Consider the following 19,520-nt stretch of genomic DNA (forward strand, 5'->3'; position numbering starts at 1 on the left):
TTTAGAACCCAGTAACAAGGAAGGTTGTGTACAACCGAGATGTGGTGTTCATAGAGGTGAAAGATGTTATTAAACATGAAATCCAACCAAAGGAACCTGAGAAGATAGAGTTTGAGCTAAAGGAGGAAGAATCAGACTCTATAGCAGAGGAGGAATCAAAAGATGAAGAGCCACAAACTCTAGGTGTGAGAAGATCAATTTGAGAAAGAAGGTAGCCAGAAAGGTATAGTCCATCTACTTTATGTTCAAATTTTGCTTTGTCTGTTACTGATGAAGATCTAAGAACTGCGAAGGAAGCAGTGGATTCAGAGGATGGAAAACTATGGAAAGAGGCCATGGTTGATGAAATTGCATCTTTGCACAAAAATGAGGCTTGGGATCTGGTGGAGTTGCCGGCTGGAAGGAATTGGTAGCAAATGGGTGTTCAAGAAGAAGAAAAATGAAGAAGAAAAACTGGAGAAATACAAAGCTCATTTGGTAGAAAAAGGTTATTCCCATGTGTCGGGAATTGATTTTGGCGATATTTTTTCTCCCTTTGCCAAAGTAACTTCTATTCGATTACTTTTATCTTTTGCTGCTGCTTTTGATTATGAGGTAGAATAGATGGATGTGAAGACAACATTTCTTCACGAGGATCTGGAAGAGGAGATCTACATGAAGCGACCTAAAGGTTTTGCGGTGAAGGGTAAGAAAGAACTGGTATGCAAGTTAAAGAAGTCTTTGTATGGGTTAAAACAATCACCAAGGATGTGGTATCAAAAATTTGATACATTTATACAGGGACTTGGCTTCATCAGAAGCAAAGCAGATCACTGTGTGTATTTTAAATTAATTGGTGACCGTGTTATTTATCTGGTCTTGTATGTGGATGATATGTTGCTGGTTGGAAATAAAAAAGAAATTATCCACGATTTCAAGACCCAATTTTCCTCTAGATTCGACATAAAAGATCTTGGTGTTGCAAACTATATTTTGGGCATGTAAATTAAAAGAGATTAGGCAAAGAGGAAGCTCTGGTTAAACCAGAGGAAGTATGTTGAAACAATACCGCAGAGGTTTAATATGCAGGATAGTAAATCGATGAAGGTTCCTATTCCTATAGGTGTGAGGTTCTCTGCTGAACAGTGTCCCAAGACAGAAGAAGAGGAAGAGGACATTTCCTGTGTTCCATATGCAAGTGCATTTGGTAGCCTGATGTATGCAATGGTCTACACTAGATTAGACATTGCACATGAAGTGGGAGTATTGAGCAAGTTTATGTCAAAACCAAGGAAGGAGCACTGGATAGCAATGAAGCAGGTTTTCAGGTATTTGCGTGGCACTAGTGATTATGGTTTGTGCTACCAAGGAAGACTAGAATTAGACAGAATGTTGGATATTCATGTCTTTGTTGATGCAGACTGGGCAAGAGATCTAGATCATAGAATATCTACAAGTGGGTATGTGTTATCCTACTTGGAGGTGCAGTCAATTGGATGAGTAAGAAACAATTTGTAGTGGCACTATCAACTACAGAGGTAGAATACATGGTAGCCACTCATGCAAGCAAGGAAGCAGTTTGATTGCACAGATTGTGTTCAAGTATGGGGTTAGTATAGGGAGCTATAAGGATAGACTGTGACAGCCAAAGTGAAATTTTCTTGGCAAAGAACCCCGCATATCATTCAAAGACAAAGCACATTGATGTTCAGTATCACTTTTTGAGGGATATGATAGAAGACAAAAAGGTGTTGCTGGTAAAGGTGGACACTTTGAAGAATACTGCAGATGCATTGACAAAATCTGTGAGCTCTGAGAAGTTCTCTTGGTGTAGAGAAGCAATGGGAATCTCAGGGCTGAAAAAATGACTAAGCTCTCTTGTGGCCCCCTATGGAAAGAAAACAACAAGTGGGAGAATGTTGGGTTGTGTTACATTCTTTCCACAACTAGCCCACGTAGTTAACCGAGGGGTTAGAGGGGGGGTCACGGGGGGTTTGAGGGGTACCCATAACCCCAGTCTATGGGGTTCGAGGCAGCACCCTAGAAAATTTTGGTTTTGGACCCTATGTTAGTTTGGGCGGACCCACCTATGGTTTTGTGCATGATTTTGGCACATGGTTTTGGACGAGATGGTTTTCAGTCCATGGTTTTGGATGCGATGGTTTTTCGGTCCATGGTATTGGATGCTTTGGAATATATAATATGTATTGTAACATTGAAAAAAATATAATGAAAAATCAAGCTGGTAGTCCCGGTTTTTGGGATCCAGGGGAAAATCTCTATGTATATCTGTTTTATATGTTATGGCCTCACATTGCTTATTTTCTATGTTTTAGAATTTGTATGCAGGTAATTTCTATATGGGGTTAAAACCTACACATTGTCGATATGTCGTACCGCCACGTGGAGGAGAGAGAAGGGGGTCGCCGGGCCTTGGTTTTTCATGAAATTCCTTTGTTAAAGATTCTTGGCCTCCCCCAACAATGTAACACTATATCGCAAAATCTGTGATTCACCAGTCTTTTAAATTTAGAATCCCATCAATTTGCCAATATTATGGGACCACGGGATGTGGGATTTACCATATTCTGTCACATGGAGAAGTGAGGAGGGGGCGTTCCCCGACGATTCCACCCCCCCGAGAGGAGAGAGAAAGGGGGTCTGCCTACCCTTAGCTTTTCAGTGATTTTTAGTGTAAATCAACCACTGCCCTCCCTGGCGCTTTAACACTATCAGCGTGTTTCCCTCCCGCAATTCCTTAAGGATGACACATCAGGAACTACGAGGATCATATGGGACTACAGGGCTGTGGGACTGCCGGATGCCCAATATGCTTGACTTGCTATGCGCAGGGCCCTCTAATAAGCTCTTTTCCTTCACTTCAAGGCAACGGAACTCCTGATCTTCAACAGGCCATATCTTCTGATATAGAAGTCCATTTTGGGACTTCTATATATCATTTGAAAGATCGCTCCGGGCATTATGCAATGGAGAGGTTAAAATTAGGTTTTAAGTGCTCCTCTGGCCTAGAAGATGGCTTCAACTTCACTGCTCTTGGGAAACTTTGATCAACTGGAACCCTCAATGAAGTGAGTAACAACAATTTCAAGCGATTCAACACTAGGAGAAATCATCCATACATATTCTAAGATAGGGTGTTTCTTCCATCTATCAACTTGTATATTTCATCTTTAAGAGGGTTAAGTAGATCATATATACATCTATTAATCTTAGGTCTTGGGAAAGCCTATGAAAATTAATACTTTGGAATGAGTTAAGCCTTCGTACTTTATGTCTTGAAGAAATTTAGGAGGTTACAATTGTGAAAAAACATCAAGCGTACTTGGGTCCCTCATATCTCCCACATCAATTACCTCATATTCTCTCTTTCGCGACTCAATCATAATGATATCCCTACACAATCAATAAGTAGACATCAGTTAATCATCATATATTAAATTTCAGGAGAAAAACATGAATTTAGGATGTTGGATGTAACTTTTTGGGGGTTCAATGTTCTACCTAAGTCCACCAAAAGAGTTGCAATGGTTTATCCCTCACACACGGGAGCATTCAACATTATTTCAATACTCCAATTTGCCTATGATAGATTGTTGGGTGTTTTCAACCTAGAAAAGGGTAAACACATACTCAATTCTCAAGGAAATGTAACAAAAAGGAACAAAATGAAAGAGGACAAGAGCTCTTACCCTATGGTGACAAAGTTGTGATCGATGGCTTGATGCTATTTGGATCTAAAAAATACATTCTAGCATGAGTACTTTTTCTATGATTTTTTCCTTTGGTTAAATAATGCACACAATGGTCAAAATTTTCTCCATTTATAAGGGGAAAAGTGGTTCACAAATACCCCTATTCGCACTTCCCATGCATTTTCCTTCCAGATATTTCATCTTTTGGGCTATCATTATTATTTTTTAATTATATTTTCATGGTGCTAATGCATCTTTGAGTATTTTTTGACATATTTTAGACATGGATAATAACAATCCAAACTATAAATTTTTTATTTAAGGTATACTTTTGTAACAAGCATGTAGGGTTAGGATCCATATAATTTTTTATAATGTGTTTTTTACCTTGTCTATACAATTTCATCGAACCTTAGGTCACATCCATCTAGTTCTGCCATTAACCATGCCTTTTTTTCTCCTGGTAACTTATGTAGTGGAGCCTACTCTTTATGTGTGCCCAAGAGTAGCACCCAATTGCAATAGTGTTGTGGATCTATAGTTATTTATTTATTTATTTTCAATAGATTTTTATTACACTGGTCATAGTAACTATTTTGAAATCGGGATTCCAAATTTTAAATTAACTATCAATTCCTATTAGGTGGACGGTAACGATTTAACCTCTACGAGATATTATAGAATATTGTTAGTATTATTCAGAAATAAAAGGTTGAGAGTTATCTCAAAAACAACTATGCCCTTTGTCTCATTTGAATTAAATTGAATAATTAAAAATAATAATGTGAAGAAGTCTCATATGAAATGAATTATGATTTTTTAGGCATGTGGTATTAAGATATGGTATTGTTACAAATCCTATTTATAAGTTAAGAATCTCCATAGTAAAGTGAGAGATGTGTATATGTTTAAATAATATATTAATTCTTTTTATAATTAATAATAATAATAATAATAATAATAATAATTTTATTATTATTATTATTATTATTTTAATTTTTAATTTTAATTTTATTTTATTTTAGCAATGTGAAACTTATAATGAAGTAATTTCTTTATGCTTATCATGGATTGATGCCTATAGGTATTTACTAGCCAATTAATTTATATAATTGTTCTAGTTTAATTTCTATAACATAATATTTATTTTTTGTAACTATAATGTTGTAGCTTAATCGTTACCTCTAAAAAATAATGCCTAAACCACCTTTAGAGAACCTAAAGACTGAGATCTATAACAGAAATGTCAAACCATGCAAAGGCATTCTCCTTTAGAAAAAGGGTGTTTATTGATGTTTCTAAATAATCTAATAAATAGACAAAATACTTCCATGTATTATTTGAGTCCTTAAAAAGTTAGTTCCTCTCATTTTGGAAATAAGTTTATTTTATTTTTCCACAATGTAATTTGTAATTCATTTTAGTTTTTATCAAAATTTCAATTAATGAGTGCCATAATCTATAGAAAAGGGAAAGTCCCTAAATCTTACATGAAATAGAGTTATCATACACATAGAAAGAAAGTGCCTAAATCTCAAGAGATTTCATGGTCACAACAAAGTTCCCATCGATATAATTACTGTTAAAGTACATGGATCATTACTTAAGATAATCTAATAAATAGATAAAATACTTCCATCTATTGTTTTGATTCTTAGGAAACTAGTTCCTCTCATTTTGGAAGTAAGTTTATTTTAGTTTTCCACCATGTAAATTTGTAATTCATATTTATTTTTATTAAAGTTTCAAATAATGAGTTCCATAATCTATAATCTATAATAATAATAATAAAATAAATGGAAAGTTCCTAAATCATACATGAGATAGAGTTATCATAAAAAAAAATAAAAATAAAAAATACCTAAATTTTAAAAGATTTCATGGTCACAACAAAGTTCCCATTAAAAGTATATAAATCATTACTTAGGTTAAATCAACTAACTTTATGTTAAAAGTATATAAATCAACTAACTTCAAACATAAAGTGTGTTAATTCAATTTCTTTTAGTAAAGACATATTATGGTGCATGGCACCTTGCAAGCATTTGGAGCCGAAGTTGACAATTCAATGTGCAATTTTTTTTTGGTTATTTTTGTTGTGAAATAATAAGGTAATTAAATATACCATCCCACTCTATATGCAGAAGTTATTTGGTTGTGTAGTACATCATATTTAGATTATGAAATCTTATTTGGTTGTGTAGGACGTCTTATTTAGACTATGAAATCTAAAAAAATTGTATAGCATGGGTATTTATTTTTCAACTTGAATACATGAGAATTATAATCATTAAAGTTTTCATTAGAACTTGTAGTACTACATGTCAATGATTTCTTATCCATAGCTCTTTTGATTGGATAGGGCTTTGTGCACAACTTTTGATTCATTATTTTTGGTCTAACCATGGGAGACAATCTCAACTACTTTGACTATGATTAAATTTTTTTTTTTCTTTCTAGATTAGTAATTAATTAATTAATATAATATAATATTATGTTAATAAATTAAATATAAAATTATTATTATATAAATTTATATTAAGTTTTTATAATTTTATTATTATTATTATTATTATTATTATCATCTAAATTTAATGTTAGGGCAAAGCTAGACACTAAATTAGTGCATGAGATCTTTTGTGCATGGTTATTTTACTATTAAATCTATGGAAACATACACACTCTACCCATTCTGATTTTGAACATGAAACCTCTTAAAAAAACACAAACTTTTAACCATAAATCCCACTCAATTATAATATACTATAATTTTAATAAATTAGATATAAAATTTATTATTATATAAATATATATATTTTTTATTTACCTTTAAAAACTATTTTTTATTTTTCATTTCACTATTTGACACCAACCAGTTATACACCGCTATATTATTTAACATTATATTATTTACATGTTTTATGATAATATATTATTCAATATGTTTTATAATATTATATTGTTTAAAGTGTGATAGAAAGATATATGCTTGTAATGAATCAATGATATATAAACGTTTCAAAAGGAATGGGAAATTTCTTATTTTGACCCTGTAAAAAAGACTAAATAATATGGTAACCAAATTATATGTATATCTAAAAGCAATTTATAATTTACAATTTTAATATTAAGGGAAATATTTTTTATTTTTATTATTATTGAATTTAGTTTCTCTTATTAAAAATACATATACCAGAAGTGGTACAACATGGAAGCGTAGAGGCTCTCCAAGATTTCTCTTAACTCTAGCCAAAACCCCCACTTTCTATTCAAGAAAGATTGGTGGCTCAACTATTAGGTGATAAAGGAGGAGATCATCTTAGAGAATAAAGATACTATTAAGGAGATCATCTGAGAGGATAAAGATAATAATAATAATAACACTATTATTTCCAAATTCAAGGATAAGGAGTTAGAGGGGAAAGAGAAGCTAAGATATTATAAGGAGGTGATCAACACCACTCTTGCTCATCAGATAATTATCTCTGTCTTCACTAGTGCTTTGAAGAAAATGAACATTGCAAAGATTAGAACTAATTCTCATGAGATTCAGAGTGAATCCAGAGGTTTCTCTATTCCCAAAACACATTGAGAGGAAAAAATTCCCCCCTTTGCAATACTAAGAGGGTTGAAGATGAAAATCACTTTCTCTTGGATTTCCTAACCCTTACTCACATCCATTCTCCTTTTCAAGTATTTTGCATGTTACCAATCTAGTTGCCTTGCTAAATGAATGCAACTAGAGTTATCTCTTTTAATTTTTATCATAAAAATCAATTATTAAAAAACCTCAATTAATTCATTTTTTAAAATATGACAGACTATATTAATCTTGGTAAACATATTATCATCATTATCATTTTATTTTAATATTAATAAATTAATTAAATATAATTAATAATATTAAAAAAAAGTAATATATATATATATATATGAATTGTCTAGACAACTCATATAGACAACTCATATATAAAAATGATTAGCCCTTATAAATATGGCTCAAGTTATGTTGTCTAAGAGAACCACTCCGTTGTCTAAGAGAACCACTCCTTTCTAAAATAATAGGAATAAATATTCCTATAGTTAGAAAACGTTTAATAATTTTTTAATTATAAAAATATATAAATAAAAAGATATAAAAATAAATTATAATTTATTTTAATTAATGGTTAATCATTTCTTTAAATTAAACTATTTTGAATTAGTATATATATAATTAATAAAAATATGTTTCTATAAAGTAAATATAATTATTATTTTAATTAATATTATATAATTATTATTTTAATTATAATATTTTTTAATATTATTGAATAATTAAATATTGAGTTAATTTTAATATATTTTAATTTCTTTTTCTCATTGTTTAAAAAAATAGGTTACGTTTATAAAAATTTGAAAACATTATACACATTAAAATCTTCTCTCTTATAATTAATTTTTTATTCTAAATTATTTAATTTTTTTAAATAAAAATATTAAATCAATTTATTAGTAAATTTCAGAACATTTTAATATAAAGCTAAGTGAACTGTAACGTAAAACGGATCTGCAATATTATTAATTTTTTACTATAAATTTTAGGATAAAGATGAGAATGATTAAAGTCTATTTTACATAAATTTAAAAATAAGTGATTCATCAAAAAAATTTATTTTTTTTATTTTTATTTTTTTTAATGAGAGAAACTTTCCAAATCACTTTAATTTTAGTGAATAAAAAATAAATTAAAAAATAATTAATATAATAAATATTTTCAAAATTCAATAGATTTTAAATGGATTCTCTAATATATATATATATTAAAAAAATCAAATATTTTATTTTATAAAAAATATATATTTAAATAAAAAAATAATGTAATTGAAAAAAAATAAATCATCTAACAAAATAATTATAATCATTGGCAGGGTGGAAAATTATGGAAATTGGAAGCAAAGATATTCCCACGGTTTCCGTGACCTACTCCCAAAGTGAATGCTTCCGTAAGACTCCTCTTGTATTACGACTCTTTTTGCATGTTTTGAAGGAAGAAAGAACAAGGATGAAAGGATGCAACTTTATTATAGCATCCAAAGAGTAAAAGTAAGTTTGATTAAAAGAAAAAAGCAACCAAAAACAAATCGCATTCCTTACTCGTCACTTCTGTATTCCAATTGTTTTTGTACACAAACTTAATCCGAGAGAAGAATTCGAGTACAAAGAGGCCCACTGGAGAGTTTTGATGTACTCTTCTGCGTTCGTGCTCAATGATGTCTTAGCTGGAGTTACAAGTAAGTGAAGACCCTCTTAATTATGGAAGCACAATTATTTATGAAGAAGGATATTAAAGTAGAGGAATTGATTGGATGGTTAAAATTGGTCGGAGTCTCAGTGTTTAAATCATGATTTTGATGTTAAAAATGGATTTAGTATCATCAAAAACTTCTAAAGCACTCAAAATTTTAAAATTTAACAGGGATAATTTTAATTTACAAAAATTTCAACCAATTTTATCAAAATTTTACTGAAATTTCCATAACTTTTAAAACAAAAAAATAATCTATTTAAACTAGAACATTAAATATTTTCAAAAACATGGACGGTTTAAACATATCAATTCATGTTTTTCGCCACTCAATATTTAAATCATGATTTTGATGTTAAAAATAAATTTAGTATCATCAAAAACTTTTAAAGCACTCAAAATTTTAAAATTTAACAGAAATAACTTTAATTTACAAAAATTTCAACCAATTTTATCAAAATTTTACTGAAATTTCCATAACTTTTAAAACAAAAAAATAATCTATTTAAACTAGAACATTAAATATTTTCAAAAACATGAAAGGTTTAAACATATCAATTCATGTTTTCCGCCACTGTGAGACATACCATTCCATGTCTCATATCTGTGATTAGAGTGGGAAGTAATATAAGTTGGGATAGCAATGGGTTAGAGTTTTGCCATATTTATTATATATAGTATTTTCAAAAGCATGGAAACTTTAAACATATCAATCCATGTTTGCCGTCACTCTGAGACATACGATTCTATGTTTTATACGAGTGGTTAGAGTGGGAAGTAATGTAAGTTGGGCACATATCATTTTAGGTTTCATATCACCATTTTATGTCTTATATGAGTGATTAGAGTGGGAAGTAATATAAATCGGAGACATATTATTCTATGTTTCATATCACTATTTTGTGTCTTATATGAGTGGTTAGAGTGGGAAGTAATATAAATCGGAGACATATCATTCTATGTTATCGTTCTATGTTTCATATCCGTGGTTAGAGCAGGAAGTAATATAAGTTGGGATACTAACGGCTCAAGAGTTTTCTTATATTTAGTATATATAGATAATTCTCAGGTATAAATAGTTTTGTTTTATGATTGGACTATGTGACTTGTGGGAATTAAATTTCTCCACTTAATTATTGGACCACATCCTTAACGTTTAATAAAAAAAAATTATGTTATTGTTAAAGTAATGAAGTACATTTTTAAATATTTATTAAAAATTAAAACACTAAAAGGCACATTCTATAATATGTAAGTGATGTGCAAGAATGTCATGTCTACAATAAAATAAAAAGCAAAAAAAATTATTTACTTCATGTCAGCCCAAAGAAAATGAAAATATTATAGCACTCAAAATGAATTACTCCATTTGAAAGTGAACATGCTCATCAAAAGTTCATACACAAAATATTTACTTGATTTCTACCCAAAGAAAATGAAAATATTATAAAACTCAAAATGAATTACTCAATTTGAAATTTAACATGCTCATCAAATATTCAGACAAAAGATGTCTATGACAGCGGATGAATAAATCAATGGATTTAAAATAAATTAAAAGCATAAACCAATGGATTTAAAATAAATTAAAACCATGGCTAACGATTAACTAAAACTTTAAATTCAATGCAACTCCAATTAAGGTAAAACTTTAAATTCAATGTAACTCCAATTAAGGTAAAACTTTAAATTCAATGCAACTCCAATCAAGGTACATAAATGATTAATTAGGATTAATCTGTACCGTAAAAAAATTCTTTAACAAATCCATGGAAAAAAAATGTATTTCATTATGGGAAAACATTCTTCCTGTATATATATCAAGAATTTTCAAATCATATTTTGCTTACCTACGAAAACAATTAAGAATTTTTTAATCAATTTTATTTGTTTGAAATACAAATGTTGTAATGTCCTATCCTATTTAATATTTTGACTTGGTCAAATTACATAAAAGAATTTAAAAAATAAAACTAAATTTAAATAAAATACAATTATAAATTAAAATTAAATAATTAATTTACGATTATGAAATTTTGAACTCTAAAATTTAAACATAATATTTTATCTTAGAAAATAATATAATATTTCTTATTTTTATTCAGTTTTTAAATTGGTGAAAATAAAATAAAAACAACTTTATGGGAAAACATTTTTACTTGGTCAACATATTTTATAAAAAAAATAACTTATGAGAACCCATGGTATTCATGTCGAATATAGTCTATTTAAAGGGGGAAATTAAATGAGCCTAAATCCATCTTAACTTAGGATCTACCACACCCTGAGAAAGTTGGTTTAAATTGGCACAATTACATGACTAAATGTGGTTGATAAATATGACATCATCTCTCTTTTTTAAGTTAAAAGAACCTCTATTAGTTTTATAAAATATCTATCTTATAAATCTACATCTTCAAAAAAATGTTATACAATTTACATTGTAATTTCATAATTATATTAAGTAAATGTGAAAAAATGAATATGGATATTATACGATTTATTATGTGATAATTGTATAATAATCTTATCATTATATTAAGAAATTATACAAAAATAAACATATATTCATATAATACTATTTATTATTTGAAAAATAAAATAAAAATTTTACAATTATATTAATTAAATGCATGAATATAAACATAAATTTAAAAATAATATTGAAATTTCACCTTCTTAATGAAAATGAAACAGAATAAATTTAAAAATAATATTGAAATTTCATCTTCTTAATGAAAATGAAACAACTAGAAAATTCAATTTTCTATCTTAATATAATGATTTAGAATAAAAATAATAATCCGCCAACATTCAATAAAGTTAACCCCCTTAAATTATAATGCCAAATTGAGATCTGTCATCCAATCAAACATAATAGGTAAAAACTCACAATACATACGAAATTAATGAAAAAAATACGAAATACGAACTTAATGAAAAAAATACGAATTTAATGAAAATCAAAACTTGCGGCCTAAACTCGAACTTCATTTTCACTTCGTTCGATGACAAAGAAAACAGTGATTTTAATCCGCCAAGTACCACGAACGAGTAAAATCTCCGAGGGTTTGAACAACCAATGGTAATGCTTTTCGGCAGTTGCTTCACAAATTATGTTAAATTTGACCAGTTCAATCGTTTAATGGCCAGCCTCACAGTAAATATAACATCCGAAACTGAAATATTGCGGTATAAAATTGTCATCACTTGCAGCTTCTATTTGAAATATTCGGATGGCTGTTTCTGCAGCGCATTTGGCCAAGTTCGTGTCTTTGTTTCAACGATTTTGCGTAGTTTGAGCTTTGTTTCGACGAATTTGGGCGAGTTTGGGCTTTATCTGGACATGAATTTAAATGGTGGAAATATCTACCATTTAATTTCCCTTATTCTCGTTATATTTTTGAATCTGAGTTTCCATGTTTTGAGGAGAAGGGAGAAAAATGAGAACCGTGCAAGTTTTGAATCTAAAATTCAATATATGATTCAGTTTTTCCCAACACAATGGAAGCATCAACACAAAGAGAAAAATACTGAATCCAAAATCAGCTTGTAAAAATGAGAAAAATGAAAAAATGCAAGTTTTGAATCCAAAATTTAATAGATGACTCAATTTCTACCAACACAATGGGAGCATCAACAAAAAGTAAGACTAGTAATTGTCCCAAAAGGTACAAAGATAGGCCGATAGAATTATTAAATTGGAATTGTTGAATTTTTGTAGGAGAGTTAATTGGTTTGTGGAAAACCTTGTTTTCTTGGATTGGATCATTGTGCAATTACCCCACATGATTCTCGAATGTACCATATGTTGTCTTATCAAGGTCGCAGAATCTGACAAATTAATGTGCTTTTCTTTTTCTTTTTCTTGGAATGTTCAGATTAATAAGTTATAGTGTTCATGAATTTATACCTGCTCTGGTCACTGCACATTAATCTCTTCAATTCGTTTTGATAGCAAATGATCTGAAAAAACACAACAATGCGTTCATTCAAGTCCTTGGAAGCCAAAACAAGCAACCCAAATGGCCCAACAACAGTCCTCGCAACTGAGCCAATCTCGCTGCACAGATTTTGAGCTGTCAAATTCACTCCCATCTCTTCTTCGAACTTTATGATTTCAAGCCTTGGGAGATCGAAGGAGACCTCCACGTCAGCCTAATAACAAAGACAAATTCACCGAATAAGTTAATAAAACGAAACCACAGCCACAGAAAAAGGAAATAATTTCTTAAAATCTGTTTAGTCATGAAAGAGATCTTTGCTTCAACTAAGGTCATAGACGGCCTGTCTGATTTCCCTCCTATAAGAATCTTAAAAACCAGCAAAAGAACTACTAACTCGATACCTAAAATCAATATTGGGACAATTAATTAGCCTAAACATTAAAACAGACCATTGAGATGTTTTGAGCAAACAATTGTTAGGTAAAATGTACTGAATTAAAAGAAATTTATTGGTGTAGTAAGTACCTGCACTACGTTTATGCCTGCAATTTCAACAACTGATCCACTGCTGAGGTCAATGTTTTGTCTGAAAGTTTTGTTTCGACGAAGGGATTCTACTTCGGAAACTGGCCACTGCAAAAGTTGTGTTCTAGTGATGTTGTCTAGCCAGATGGTTCTTGGAATGGCCTTAACAAAACACAAACACATGCATCAAGAAGTAGAAGAAAAAAAAAATGTAAACAACATATAAGACTAATAGGTGTGATCAGACTGACTTTACCTAAAGAGCGGACCAACCCTGTGTAATATCATTGGAGATGTTGTCTGATTCATTCACCCATCCCCACAGAATTCGCCGCTACTTATATTGATCAAAAAAGGACTTGGAGGCATAGAATTTTCCATAGTCATATCTCAACCCATTTTTATCGTCGTTGCTGGTGTTGTCGGGCACGTATCGATCCTGACCAGAAAAGTAAGTTCCCACTGTATAATAATCGATCATGTTATCGCCCAGACTCGCCTTCAAAACATGTTTGAGAGAGGGCCCAATTGCGGAAGTGTTTAGCCCTTTGGTCCCAGAAAGAGGAACAGGGTAAAAATCAGGACACTCCCACATTCCTGTCAAGTTCGACGAATGTAAAGGATGCTCGGCCTTCACCCAATTGACAAAATCCTCGCTTTCGTATAACAGAGCCACCCCGCTGCGATTACTCTTATTTCCAACTACAATCCTCCATTTGTCGTCCGTGTCCAGCCATCCAGTGGTGGGATCCCTAAAGAAAGTCCCATTAATTCCATCGCTTGGAATCAGAATAGGATTCTGAGGTATCTTCACCCATTCCCTCAAAAGAGGATCGGAGATATTCTTAGGAATGGCCACGTTTTGCACCTGTTGGGATGAATTGGCCCATCCAGTATAAAGAATTACAGGCTTGTCTCTGGGCAGTAACGTCGCCGAACCAGACCAGCAACCCTTTATATCATACCATTCACTCGAAACAATGGCAAGATCTAGTGAATGCCAGTTAATGAGATTCTTAGAAACAACATGCCCCCAAACAATATTTCCCCACACCACTCCTTGAGGATTATACTGGTAGAAGAGATGGTAAAACCCTTTGTAGAACATGGGCGCTGCAAAACGAACCCAGTTCGATTTCATCACAGAGAATTTTAAATCTGAGAACAATTGAATGAATGAATTGAAGAGGAAGGAAAAGGTCACCATTTGGGTCTGTTGGAGGTTAGCAACATAGTCATGCAGGCAAACACAAACATAAAAAAGCAGAGTTAGTAGATTGGCGGTAATGTCAAATACAGAGTTGTTATGAAAAATCTGGAATAATATGGACTGTACACACCATTCATCCAATTCTTTCGAGGCTGAAAATGGTAGGCCATGCGATATTGGATTTGAACGTTTATTCTAGTTGTGTTGACAGTACGTTCCAGATGAGAAACCCACATAACAACGCAGATGAAACAAATCCCTGCCAGAGCTATGAGATAGATCGGAACGCCTCTAACCCATGACCCCATTCTGTGACCAGAACCGAATACACTAAATGCTATACGTTCACATGCTCTTTTATTTTATAGCACCTTCCATTAGATTTGCAATCGAGTGAAGGATGATCGTTACTAATTAGTGCTTGCCAAAAGCGAGGGAAGAAGAACAGCAACAACAACTGGTAGGGAAAAAGCAATAAAAATATCTTCAAGAGTGACATAAAAGAATGGGAAAAAGCAATAAGGCAACTCAATTGATATTTGGAAAAAATAGTCACATTTCAAATCAACAGTTGAAAGTGTCTCACCTGGTCGAACGGAGGAGGGTAAAAGTGTTGACAATGGTTGATGCATAGGAAAGGCCTATCGGCCTAATTATAGTGTATTTAGCCATTAGCTCCCCTTTTGAGTTCACTCGATAAGGTCATCTGTTATAGAATCTGTAGCCACATCATTCAATTGAAATGTATGATTTTGGCCCTTATCCATTCTATACTCATTTTTCACTCAATAGACCCATTAAAAACTTTGCAAAGAAAACCTTTTAATGTCTCCACGGTCACTTCTTTCTCATACTAAGAGTTAGTACTCAATGTGTTCCCTCAAACCTATACGTATGAGTGTGTTCCCTCAAAACTAAATAAAAATATATAGAAATTTGAAAATTACGCATTAATTCAATAACTTACTAAATCCCATGAGAATGATCTCAACCATCTTGGAATGGGGTAAATGAGACCCAAATGGATGAGAATACACACAAGCCTTGTGATATTAGAGTTATCATCCATCCGAGAGTTGTGATAACTTTCATTCCCGTGTTGTTTTTATGACCATTATCTCTATAAGAAATGTCATTTTCAAATTTTTTCATCTCCCATTTCATGATATCTAAGGTATAAGAAAAAAAATTCCTCATTTTCCTTGTGCAAAGTAGAGCAATGGAGATGTAGTAGTTTTAAGTGGCATGTGGAAAAAGGAATAAGAACTGGTTTATGGAAAAAGGAATTTACATGGTGATTATAGCTCATGGAGAAAGGAATTTACATGGTGATTATGGATAATGCTAGAAGAAGAGTTAGGTGAACCTTTATTATATTACCATTCATTAAAACTATAATGGAGATCTCTCTTATTTCACTACCTTGGATACCAAGTTCTTGCATCTTTTTGTTATCTTTCAATTTCTCATGTTGTTTCTAACTCTTATGGTTGTAGTTAGTTTGGTTCATTATTTCATAATTTAGTTATCACTGCCAATTGTTTTTGATAAAGGTTATTTGTTATATGTGTGCAAGTCTATGAAATCACTAGAAAAATAGGAAGACAAAATCAAATGAGAGAAATTGGCAGTCCTCAGGTGAGGAGACCCTAAGGTTGCACACAATGCTGGCTTAATTCATTGAATTCACAAATCAATCAATACAATTTTATACAGTGATGTTTAGTTAAGGAGATGAAACAACCTACTAGAAAATAGGAACTACAATTACAAACACAACCTTAACTATTACGGTTTCTCCATTATTTTCTAAGTTCGACCCTTAATGGAGAAAGGGTTGATTTCCACACCTAACATCTCCCTAAACAATTCAAATTTTATCTTCCCAAAGGGCTTTGTGAAAATTTCAGCAAAAGTTTCACAAGTATTACAATATTCAATAAAAATTTCATAGGTTGTATCTTCTCTCTAATAAAATGAAACTGGGCATCAACGTGCTTTGTCCTTGCACGAAAGATTGGATTATTTGCTAACTTGATTGAGCTCTGGTTATCACACTTGATCACTGTAGCCTCCTTTTGTTCTTCTTCAACACATTGAAGAAGTCGCCTCAACCAAACAACTTCACAAGTTGTTGCACACAAAGCTTTAGACTCTACCTCTATAGATGACAAAGATATAGTAGGTTGCTTCTTACTGCTCCATGAAAAATCCCGGATCCAATACTAAATCCATAACCTGTTGTAGATCTTCTATCACCCATATTACCAGTCCAATCTAAATCTGAGTAACATGTCAACTCAACATCAAATGGATCAACATATTTAAGACCAAAATCAATTGTTCCTTTAAGATAACTGAGCACTCCTTTTGCTACTCTCCAATGGATTTCTAGAGGTCTCGCCATAAATTGACTTAACACACTAACAGAGTATGTTAAATCAGGTCTAATTATAGTAAGATAATTCAAGCTTCCCACCAGTTTTCTATACAATTTAGCATCTTCCTCCTTTGAGCCATCAGTAAAATGCAGTCTCACATTCTGCTGCATAAATCAGGTCTAATTATAGTAAGATAATTCAAGCTTCCCACCAGTTTTATATACAATTTGGCATCTACCTCCTTTGAGCCATCATTAAAATGTAGTTTCACATTCTGCTGCATTGGAACAGACAGAACTTTGCACTGATCCATATTAAACCTTTTGAGCACTTCTTTGACATACTTACCTTGAGTAACAAAAGTCTGGCCTGCATCTCTCCACACTTCAAGACCTAGATAGTAATGTAACTCACCAAGATCTTTCATTTCAAATACTTGTGACATCTACACCTTAATTTCATCAATTAGTTTGACTGAATTTCCTATAATAATTAATTCATCAACATATAAAGAAATTAGTACTACATGCCCCTTTGCATCAAATTTGGTATATAGATTTGGATCGCTTTGACTCGTCATAAAACCCTGTTGGAAAAAGAAAGAATCTATATTTTCATACCATGACCTAGGTGCCTGCTTTATCCCATACAAAGCTTTGTTTAATATGCAAACTAAATGTTCCTTCCCTTTTTTCACAAACCCTTCAGGTTGTGTCAAATACACCTTCTCCTTTAAATCACCATTTCAAAAAAATAGATTTTACATCTAACTGGTACAAATTCCAATGGTACTTTTTAGCTAATGCAATTGATAACCTAATATTATTTAGTTTAGCTACAGGTGCAAATTTTTCTGCATAATCAATACCCTCCTTTTGTGAGTACCCCTTTGCCACCAATATAGCTTTATATTTATCAATGTTTCCATCTGCTTTAAACTTGGGTTTGTATAACCATTTTAATCCTATGGGCTCTTTTCCTCTAGGAAATTCAGTGAATTCCTAGGCTTTATTTTTAATTATAGATTCATAATCTTGCTCTATATATTTTCACCACTCTTCATGTTCATTAACTTCATTAAAGCTCATAGGTTCTATGAAATTCACAACACTAGTCATGAGAGCATAGTCCTTGTACCTTTAAGGTAGTTGAATCTGCCGAGTAGATCTCCTTCGTGCCTCACTATTTTTACCTATGTTCTCTGAAAGTGCTTCTTCATTTCTGATTGGGCTCTTACTACTCATGATGTCCACATCGCTGGATTCTTCCCAACCTTTTGCTGCTCACTGTCTTATGCTTTTACTTCTGCTTAATTGTCTTCAACTTCAGGAATAATGTGCCATTTTTCATAGTTGTTATCCTTGTTTCCGTCATTTGTCTGTTCATGGAAAATTACATATCTACTCAAAAATACTCTAAGTAGATGGATTGAACATTTTATATACTTTAAATTATGAACACTATCCTGCAAAAATACATTTGATACCTTTATCATCAAGTTTCTTTCTATTCTCCTTTGGAATATGTGCAAAGGCCTTACACCCAAATATCCTCAAATGATGAACTATTGGTTTAAAACCATACAATACTTCGAATGGAGTCTTGAAATCAAGATACCTTGTTGGACTTATATTCTTTAAATAAACAACAGTACTAATGGATTATGCTCAAAAAGAATTTGAGAGGTTCTTACCTTTGATCATACTCCATGCACACTCCACCAATGTCATGTTTTTCCTTTCTGCAACACTGTTCTATTGTGGAGTGTAGGGTACTGTGAATTGCTGCACTATTCCATGATGATTGCAGTACTTGACGACACTCACCAATTTTCATTCTCCCACTTGATCTGAATGAAGGATCTTTATAAATTTCCATGTTTGTTCCTCTGCCATGTTTTTGAATTCTTTGAAATACTAAAAAACATCACTCTTTTTCCTTAGGAGGTATACCCAAGTGTACCTTATGAAATCATCAGTAAACAATATAAAATAATAGGCTCCTCTTAGGGATCTAGTCTGCATGGGTCCACAAACATCAGAATGCACAAGTTCTAATACATATCTTTTTCTCCTATCAGAATTAGATGGGAATTCATCTCTGTGAATTTTATCTAATGCACAGCCTTCACAATCAGCATATTTATTCTTTAACATAGGGAGTCCTCCAACCATACTTTGTTTCTCAAACAAAAATAAATCATGATAGTTGATGTGACCATACCTCTAATGCCAAATAATTTTCCTTAACATAGTTGTAAAATTCAGTTCTTGATGACTTTTGCTGGTAACATCAAGCTTATACATGCCTCCAACTTTGATTCTTGAAGAAACAAGTTTGTAGTGATCCAACAAATCTTTCACTATGCAACGTGTTTTCAAGAATTGAACCTTCAGGTTCTTATCTGTAATTGTAGACACAAAGATCAAGTTCTTCTTAATCTCAGGCACATACATAACATTACAAATGTGCTTGACA

General features: G+C 31.8%; 1 pseudogene; it reads right to left on the reverse strand.

Moving 5' to 3' along the window:
* Positions 1-12,861: 12,861 nt before the first annotated feature.
* Positions 12,862-14,858, reverse strand: LOC149256244 (beta-fructofuranosidase, insoluble isoenzyme 1-like; annotated as a pseudogene).
* Between the last annotated feature and the right edge of the window lie 4,662 nt (positions 14,859-19,520).

Source organism: Pinus tabuliformis, chromosome 7 (genome assembly GCF_031772625.1).
Source record: "Pinus tabuliformis cultivar Carrire ecotype Pingquan chromosome 7, CPIR1, whole genome shotgun sequence".
Classification (NCBI taxonomy): domain Eukaryota; kingdom Viridiplantae; phylum Streptophyta; class Pinopsida; order Pinales; family Pinaceae; genus Pinus; species Pinus tabuliformis.